Source organism: Hevea brasiliensis, chromosome 17, assembly GCF_030052815.1.
Source record: "Hevea brasiliensis isolate MT/VB/25A 57/8 chromosome 17, ASM3005281v1, whole genome shotgun sequence".
NCBI lineage: Eukaryota > Viridiplantae > Streptophyta > Magnoliopsida > Malpighiales > Euphorbiaceae > Hevea > Hevea brasiliensis.
The window spans coordinates 27,903,244-27,914,008 of NC_079509.1; the positions used below are offsets into that span (position 1 = coordinate 27,903,244).

The 10,765-nt window shown below is 35.8% G+C and overlaps 1 long non-coding RNA gene across 1 annotated transcript; it reads right to left on the reverse strand.

The window, feature by feature from the left end:
* Positions 1 to 7,599: 7,599 nt before the first annotated feature.
* LOC131175405 (uncharacterized) lies at positions 7,600 to 9,561 on the reverse strand. The gene is made up of 3 exons (XR_009145596.1): positions 9,206 to 9,561; positions 8,408 to 8,463; positions 7,600 to 7,838 (listed from the first exon to the last, which is right to left on the reverse strand). It is a non-coding gene; the product is annotated as an uncharacterized LOC131175405 (long non-coding RNA).
* Positions 9,562 to 10,765: the final 1,204 nt, after the last annotated feature.

The following is a 10,765-nucleotide window of genomic DNA, read 5'->3' on the forward strand; positions in this document are numbered from 1 at the left end:
GTCTTGTAATTAATGAAATATTTCTTTATGATGAGATTGGTTTGAAAATGAATTGATTGTTTATTGAGATTTGAATTGTGAATTGAAATGAAGTTATTGGAGTTGTATTTGAGAAAACATATTGGGAGTATTTTCTTTTACAGGATTGAAGAACTGTTTTTTCAAAATACAGCCGGCACTTTGCCGAAATTTTGAAAAAATTTTATAACACCAGATTTTAATCGATGATTTAAATTTTACGAAAATTATTTTAAAATCCCTTATAGTATATTTAATGGGTTATCGGTAGGCGAAGTACGGTAATTCATTAGGTATACTACGGGATCATGTTACATCTTACGGGGGAATAGGGTGTGACAGGAACAGTAATTTGCACAGGATCATGCATGTAGGGGTGTTACATACTTGACCTTATAAAATTACTTTATATATCTTGTCACGACCCAACCTATGGGCCGGACCGGCACTAGGACTTGGGCCAGCCTAAAGCCCCCGAGGCCCGTAGTAAGCCTAACTGTTCATTAACCCAACTCTAAGGCCCATTTAGGCCCAGTATCAAGAAAACAAACGGACAGAGTCCGGCCATAAAATGGACTTTCCAACGGGGAGTTTTCGACTCACCCGACCTGTAAACACAATAAATACTCAATTGGGGAGCTCAGCTCACCCTCCACATACTCATATCCTCATAATAATAAATGGGAGCTCAGCTCCCTCATCCAATCCATCAAACATGCATATCATTATACGTTTACAGGTCTAACATGATAATAATATTACAGACCATAATCAATAAATACTTCTAACACATGCGAAAATTCTAGGAGTAAATAAAATTACACAAATATTGATAAACAACCTGCGAAGTAGAAAAGCAGGTTAACCCAGAATAAAATATCCTCCTGTGGCCTGTACAAATTTTTGAACAGGAGTGAGCGTTCGACTCAGAGAGTAAAATATCAATTTTAACCATAATCTCTATAACTATCTAAAACTAATGCACCCTGTAGAGTGAAATGCAACATCAACAACATTTTCACATCATAACATCAAAAAGGTAATTTGGAGCACTCACGCACCCTGTAACATCAATCATAATATATGGGAGCTGATCCCATATACAGCTCTCTTAAATCCAACCTGGTGCCAGCGAAGAACTCAGCTCGGACTTCCACTTAAATACCAAATCGGGGTCCCAGCGAAGAACTCAAGCCGTGTCTACCCCGAAGGACCGGGTCCCAGCGAAGAACTCAAGCCGTGTCTACCCGTCCTATCCATAGTCCACACCACATCATACGCACGCCAACGCACGCACACTGCTCCAAATTACCACAACAACATACATGGCACTTTCACAGTTATGAATGCAACATAAATCGTGCCTAAGGTTTAACTACATAAATATATGCATATAAGTGATGCATGGGCATGCTTAAACATATAATAATAGTGAAATTACAATTAAAATTAATATTTTACTCACAGTACACCGATGACTATTGTGGTCTTGGATGCGTAAAATAGCTGACCTCGATCACCTAATAATTAAATTATAAATTTATTAGTACTAAGTTAAGATAAAACTCTAAAGAGGCAATAGACAGCCTAATTCATGCCGAAAATCCGACAGAGTCTCCCCTATACCTGGGACCTACCCAACCTGCAAAAAGGCTCAAATAACACTTCTAGATTCTCAATTTTCACAATCACATCTCATCAATGTCACATGGCCCCTCCTGGGCCCTCCAAATCAGATAATACTCAAAATCTTAAAAATTACGTTTTAGTCCCTATAATTGACATTTTTCAAAAATCCACTCAAACAAGCTCTAAAAATTCTAAAATTTTGCCCCGCGGTCCTTAATAATATTATAAGGCTATTGCAAAATGAATTGTAATTTTCTAGTCACCCATGAATATTTTATTCAAGAATTTTACTCAATTCCATAAGTTTCCAACAGCTAACATATTATTAATTCAACCCAATCTAATATTCACATATTTAAACGTCCATCCTCAAGCTTCAACAAATCATATAAAATTTAAACATCTTAATTTCAAACAATCTTATATGCCTATATGCTAAAAATCTAACTAAAATCCATCCATATTTCTCAAAAATATTCTACGATCACCCAAAAATTCAACTAACACCATAGAATATCTCCAAATAATTTTAATTTCATCATATATTTTTCTTAGAATTTTTCTCCAATTTTTCCTGTTTAAGAAACACTGTATTTATGCTCCATGCATGAGAAATAATAAAAATTGTCTTACCCGGTTTATCTCGTGTCTCAAAATTTCAAAAATTTATGAGGAAGCCTCTGGAAGTTGAACCATCTCCATAGCTCACCGGAGCCACACTGCACCACCACGCACGGTGGTCGGCCACGTCGCCAGCGACATTTGCCGGTCTGATCATACCACCATGTTCCTCTCCTCTTCCTCACCCATATGTGGTCTCGGATCGCCGATCCAACGGTCGGATCGTCGTAGATCCGACTAAAAGCTTGAAAACCCAAACTTCTCTCCTCCATATCTCACTCATCCGACCTCCATTTGCTTCAAAATTGGTATCAAAAGAAAGCTCTCGAACAAGCTTTCCAACGCCACCGAATCGCCTCGATTGGACGTCGGACGGTTTAATCGCTACGGAAAGCCACGCCCATCAGGCACGCGCTTTCTCTCTCCTCTTCCTCTCTTGCCGCTTCGTGGTCCCGACGCCGCAGAGGATCGCCACGGTGGGGAGCTGCTTGGGACGCCGCCACGGCCACCGGAGAAAGGAAGAAGAAGAAGAAAGGGAAGGAGAGGGAAAGAAGAGAAATGGGGTTTCTCCTCCCGCTTTTGAAATTTTTTTTTATTTTTTTATTTTTATAAAGTCACTGTGACAGTGGGAAACCCACTGTCACACGCCAATCCCATTTTTCAAAATTTTTTTTTTAATTTTTTTTTTATTTTTTTTATTTTTCTGGGTTGTTACATTCTTCCCCCCTTAAGAAAAATTCGTCCTCGAATTTTCGAATAAACAAGAGATATGGAAAAGAATATTATCGAAATAAGTGCAATCATTACTCCTCCAGCTATGCAGATATTGGTAAAACATTTATTCTTCGAACTCTTCGTATATTATATATGACATTCTACTGTTCTCTGATTCTACTATAATGTCCTATTTGTCATCATCTCTTTCTAGAGATGCTCTTATCTCTTGGCTATTCATTGACCATTCTTCTGACACTTCAGGTATTCATTATAACTCTATTACTCTCGACTTGATAGCTGATAACTTTAATTAACCTTGGCGCTTAACTCTCTTTTATTACGCCCTAACGTGTCTCTTGGTGACTTCAGTCATCATTCCTTTGTTTTAATAATCTCTGTTTTCCCCAATGACATAACTTATGTTCCTTATTCCATGGTATCCTATGAGTAGCTTTCAGAGCACCTAATCTAGGCATCTTGTTCGAGATCTTTACTCTTCCTATGACTTCAGTGGTCAATACCTATAAATCTTCTCCTCCCATGATACTTCAAATTTTTAATCTCTTTTGTGTCATTACTAAGGTACTTAGACCAACCTCTATCGATCTTATGTAACTAGTCAGGTAGAGTCTCCTCCAAGGGCCAAGTGTATCATTTATCAATATTGGAAAGTAAACTGGGTCTCTCCTTCTAGGTAACAAAAGTGTTTATATTCTCTGACAACTCAATCCATGCGACTTATCAATTCTCACTCCTTCTCTGGAATATAAATATCTAGACTTCTTCCTATAGCTTCTTAGTATGTGGCCTACTTCTGACACATTAGCACTCAGATCGAGGCTCTACTACTCCTTTAATCTATCATCTCATAATAACTTGTTTTAAACGTCTCTTAGTGTGTTCCTAGCATACCTATTCCTCCTTATCCTCATCATTATAACTGGCTCTATCGAGCTCTTTTTCTGTCCTTTGCATCTTATCCACTTCCCTTTTCCTATTTTTTGGTATTGTTGATATCTTTTCAACCTGCTGTACTTATTCCTTAATTTTAGTCCTATTTCACCCTTACACCTTTTTCCTTCAAGGATGTCCATCCCATCATCAACTTTAACTTTCATTTTATTTCTTAGTCTTATCTTGATTACTAGTTCTATTACTTCGAGAATTCTAACCTTACAATTTACTCCTACCGGCACATTCTTCACCTTATGTAACACTTGTAATTAACCATAGAAATTTTTTCCTTGTATCCCCTTTTTTCCAACTTAACTATCAGAACATTATCATTCCCTATCAGCCTTAGTAGGAAATTGCTTATCCTGGATGAATATGAGCCCCATAAACTATAAGTTCCATCTGAACTAACACGGCTGTGGGAAATGTGTGCCATGCCTTAATTCTAAATAAGATACTTCACGCGTTTATTCTCCTTAATATAATCACATATACTGCCCACAACTTTCCAAACTTCAACCTCAAATTACCCATTAGCAATAATTTCATCTATTGAAACTCATCCACAATTAGTATTTCCTCCAGCTCATAGTTTAAAACAGTTGTAAGCCTTAGTAGCTAACTCAATTTAACTCCTGTCATTACTCTGTTCGTCCTTTAATACTTAATACTAGGTATGCACTTACTGTCATTCTCATATCAGGAAATTATGTATGAATTTGTGCCTACCGAACTCTCAATAACTAGGTCTCCTTGACTCAGTTTCTATTCCTTATATAACCTTCTAGAACCAAAAGCACAAGCTAAACTTGAAAAGAAAGAAAGTATCCTCTTATATTCAACTACACCCGATTGTCATATTATAACGTTTCACCTAAGTTTCTTGGTCTTTCTCTCCAAATTTCATCATCTCCTAGCACAATTATGCTCTACCTATAAGGTATCATCTGCATGAACCCTTTACCGTACCATTTTCCTTCTTGACATAATATTTTATAATTTATTAACTTTACTTATACTCGACCTATGATTCATATCTATCATCGTTTTTATTGTGCCCTTAACTTTTGTTGATTCCTGAAAGATTTCTCTCACTAATAAATTCTTCCAACACTAATTCCACCCTTATCTAGGGTCATTAATTTGATCCTTGAACTTTCTAGTGATTTATAACCATCCAGACTTGTCACTTTTCGTTCTACCCCTACTATTGTCCTGTCGTTATTGCTTCACTACAAAGTGATTCTGTTGATCACACTAAAAATGTTTGCCTCGACATTCATAACTAACCTCTAACTACCTTCTCACTATCTCAAAAGTCTAACCTAAAACCTATGTGTCATTATCTATCATTCTTTTCCTCTCATCATACCTATTTGATCCCTTAGACTGACTTTTATTCAACTTACTGCTTACTAACTTCTCTTTCTCTACCTATTTAGGTAGTCCGCAATACCATCGCACACCTTCTAACATTTACTCATTATTATTGTATTCCATACCTCCATCACTTTTCTCACTAATGTGGTCCCATTTTGGGTTTTCCATCCTTGTCATTCTCCTTGCCAAGAATAACACTTAGCCTATCCTATATCTTAACTTTGTTCCTTTTATTATGCGCTCTTTAGGTTGTCCTTTCATTTATTTCCTTTGTCTTACCCAAAATAGAACTTGACTATTCTATCCCTAGTTCCATTCTTCTTCCTAACATAATAGTGATTTGCTAACTATATCTTTCAGAGTCTCTATCGCGTTATCATATGTCTGTGCTACTCAGATTTGGTCCTTTGACCACTCTAGCTAGTACTTCCACTAGCATTTAGATTATATTGCATCTGCAATCAATTGCCCAAACTTTCATTCTGCACTTTCTTTATCCATTGGCCTTTGTTATTTATCTTCGCTAATTTATTACTCTTAACACTATTATAATTAGATTATACTATTGTTTTGAATAATTTGAAATTAGAAAGGAACTCAGCAAATTACAGTCATACTTTTATTGTATGATCTCTATTCTTATCCTTTAGCTTACATAATACCCTTACTACCTCGAGAACTGATTCTGCAGTAATTTTATTTATTATTATTTTTATTATTATTATTATTATTATTATTTTCCATGTTTACTCAATTCCAAAACTTAAGATTTCGGGCACCCAAACCCGTCATCCAATTCAAAGGATTTACATCCATCGTGATCTGATTATATATGATTCCTATAATGAAACTTGTATCCTCTGCGGGATACCCGAGCCAACTACTCTCTACCACACTCTACAGTCCCATCTGGGGCACTATTTGGTTGGTCACCATTATTAGTAATAACTTTCGATCCCTTCTGAAAAGATAGGACTACACCCTAACTTGCTGCAACAAAGGTACTACATTTACCACCTTGCCCAAACCATGTCAAATTAATGTCTCTCTCATCATATCATAGCTCTGTAAATCATCAATTCATAGTTTCGACCTTCTCTAGGTAGTAGGGTTGTACTTTATTCCATACTGATACACACAAGGTATACTATTCTCACTAAGTTCTAAGCAAATCGTCTATCGCTCGCAAAACCATCCAAAATTCCATACCAAGACTAGACGGTCTCACTCTATAGGTGTCACCTTTACTTTGCAACTAGTCCAAAACCTGCAGTCCGATGGCAACTTTTATCAGAATCTAGCTCATGCCGAGGTAATCGAAGTCATCGACTCTAGTTATCACCCAACTGTGATCTTCAATATTCTAACTCTAGACCCCTAATCAAGAGTTTCCAACTCCTCTGCAGATATAGAACTCTGTTCTGGTATTACTGTACCAAAACAGAGACTGCCTGCAACATCCTCATCATAAGCACTACAGGGAAGTACGCAGCTCTACACAATAATCCCATGTCGGCATCAGAATCGCAGCTACGCAATGTATATCGAGAACATTGTATAGTTACTACGATACGTCTTGACAGACTAGGTCTCCCAATTTCTTATCTCTCTTGAATCTTCTATTATCAAAAACTTATTCTGACTGGGTCATCTACTGATGATTGCCAGCAGTGGTATCCTCATCCTTATCTAGGGCAACTGTACTTTCAGGACTTACTTTTATGTACTCGTGCCTTACACGAAATGGGCACACCATTTAAACCCATACTGACAAAAATATAACATTTCTTGGAGTACGTATCCTCATGATAGACCTCACATGTCTACTAACTCTATTTCACATTTCTGTGTACTCCACGAAAATCAAGACACTAACTGAGGTAATCTTATATTTCCCGAGGTATAACGTAGAATCTAGAAACAAAGAATTACAGGAAAAGACGAAACAGAATCCTATACTCCGCATGTGACTCCTAGTAGACTCTTTTCAACACTTAGATAATTTTTCCCTATGAATCTGGAGCCTAAGCTCTGATACCACATTTGTCACGACCCAACCTATGGGCCGGACCGGCACTAGGACCTGGGCCAGCCTAAAGCCCCCGAGGCCCGTAGTAAGCCTAACTGTTCATTAACCCAACTCTAAGGCCCATTTAGGCCCAGTATCAAGAAAACAAACGGACAGAGTCCGGCCATAAAATGGACTTTCCAACGGGGAGTTTTCGACTCACCCGACCTGTAAACACAATAAATACTCAATTGGGGAGCTCAGCTCACACTCCACATACTCATATCCTCATAATAATAAATGGGAGCTCAGCTCCCTCATCCAATCCATCAAACATGCATATCATTATACGTTTACAGGTCCAACATGATAATAATATTACAGACCATAATCAATAAATACTTCTAACACATGCGAAAATTCTAGGAGTAAATAAAATTACACAAATATTGATAAACAACCTGCGAAGTAGAAAAGCAGGTTAACCCAGAATAAAATATCCTCCTGTGGCCTGTAAAAATTTTTGAACAGGAGTGAGCGTTCGACTCAGAGAGTAAAATATCAATTTTAACCATAATCTCTATAACTATCTAAAACTAATGCACCCTGTAGAGTGAAATGCAACATCAACAACATTTTCACATCATAACATCAAAAAGGTAATTTGGAGCACTCACTCACCCTGTAACATCAATCATAATATATGGGAGCTGATCCCCTATACAGCTCTCTTAAATCCAACTCAGTGCCCAAGAACTCATTTCGGACTTCCACTTAAATACCAAATCGGGGTCCCAAATAAGAACTCAAGCCGTGTCTACCCCAAGGACCGGTCCCAAATAAGAACTCAAGCCGTGTCTACCCGTCCTATCCATAGTCCACACCACATCATACGCACGCCAACGCACGCACACTGCTCCAAATTACCACAACAACATACATGGCACTTTCACAGTTATGAATGCAACATAAATCGTGCCTAAGGTTTAACTACATAAATATATGCATATAAGTGATGCATGGGCATGCTTAAACATATAATAATAGTGAAATTACAATTAAAATTAATATTTTACTCACAGTACACCGATGACTATTGTGGCTGCTGGATGCAGAAAATAGCTGACCTCGATCACCTAATAATTAAATTATAAATTTATTAGTACTAAGTTAAGATAAAACTCTAAAGAGGCAATAGACAGCCTAATTCATGCCGAAAATCCGGCAGAGTCTCCCCTATACCTGGGACCTACCCAACCTGCAAAAAGGCTCAAATAACACTTCTAGATTCTCAATTTTCACAATCACATCTCATCAATGTCACATGGCCCCTCCTGGGCCCTCCAAATCAGATAATACTCAAAATCTTAAAAATTACGTTTTAGTCCCTATAATTGACATTTTTCAAAAATCCACTCAAACAAGCTCTAAAAATTCTAAAATTTTGTCCCGTGGTCCTTAATAATATTATAAGGCTATTGCAAAATGAATTGTAATTTTCTAGTCACCCATGAATATTTTATTCAAGAATTTTACTCAATTCCATAAGTTTCCAACAGCTAACATATTATTAATTCAACCCAATCTAATATTCACATATTTAAACGTCCATCCTCAAGCTTCAACCAATCATATAAAATTTAAACATCTTAATTTCAAACAATCTTATATGCCTATATGCTAAAAATCTAACTAAAATCCATCCATATTTCTCAAAAATATTCTACGATCACCCAAAAATTCAACTAACACCATAGAATATCTCCAAATAATTTTACTTTCATCATATATTTTTCTTAGAATTTTTCTCCAATTTTTCCTGTTTAAGAAACACTGTATTTATGCTCCATGCAGCAGAAATAATAAAAATTGTCTTACCCGAAGTTTATCTGTGTCTCAAAAATTTCAAAAATTTATGAGGAAGCCTCTGGAAGTTGAACCATCTCCATAGCTCACCGGAGCCACCGCCGGCACCACCACGCATGGTGGCCGGCCGCTGGTCGCCGGCGACATTTGCCGGGTCTGATCATACCACCATGTTCCTCTCCTCTTCCTCAGTCCATATGTGGTCTCGGATCGTCGATCCAACGGTCGGATCGTCGTAGATCTGACGAAAAAGCTTGAAAAACCCGAAACTTCTCTCCTCCATATCTCACTCATCCGACCTCCATTTGCTTCAAAATTAGTATCAAAAGAAAGCTCTCAGAACAAGCTTTCCAACGCCACCGGAATCGCCTCGATCGGATGTCGGACGGCCGAATCATGAAAAGCCACGCCATCAGGCGTTTTCTCTCCTCTTCCTCTCTCTTGCCGTTTTCGTGGTCATGGGCGTTCTTGAGGATCGCCGGCCGGTGGGGAGCTGCTTGGGACGTTGCCGGCCGGTCACCGGAGAAAGGAAGAAGAAGAAGAAAGGGAAGGAGAGGGAAAGAAGAGAAATGGGGGGGGGGGGGTTTCCTCTCCCGTTTTTGAAATTTTTTTTTTTTTTTTTTTTTTTTTTTTTTTATAAAAGGCTGCTGTGACAGTGGGAAAACCCACTGTCACACGCCAATCCCATTTTTCAAAATATTTTTTTTTATTATTTTTTTTATTTTTTTTTATTTTTCTGGGTTGTTACATATCTAAAACTCACCTTCTTAAGATTAATATATATTGCAACTTATGTAATTAATTAATAAAAAAATAAATATTTTCATCTTAATATTGACTTAATTCCATTATTATAATTATTTTTATCATTTAAAATAAAATAATAATTTATTTTAATAATACAATCAAAGTTAAAATTATATTTATTCAATTAAATTTGAATATTTCCATAATTATTTATCTACTGCTTATAATAATAATAATATATATATATATATATATATATATATATATATATATATATATATATATAATTTATATATTTATATGAGTGATGATTTATTTTAATTATACTTTTTTGGTGTTAAAATGTAAAAAGTGATAAGAAATGTAATTTTATTGAAAATTTAAATTAAATATGTAAATGTTAAAAATAAAATATCAAAATGAGTGTATCATAACTACGTGTTATAAATTTTAATAAGAAAAATTAAAATAATATAAAAATATTAAAAATAATATATATATATTGTGTCAACCCTTGATAAGCTCCATGTAACCTTGTTTATTCAATACTAAATCAGGCTTAGTGCATAAAATTAGGGTTGTGCACATTTTTTGAGTTTCAAATGAACTCAAAAAATTATATCGAATCGATAAAAGTTATATTAAACTAAAATTATTTTGATATTTTAATTTCATTCTAATTTTTTTTACTAAAAATTAAATTGGAGCTATATATATACATGTGTGAATATGAATATGTGAATATGAATCAAATACAATATAGTATTATGTTTTATTTTTTTTTATATATTTTTAATAATTTTATTTATAAATATATTAAATTAT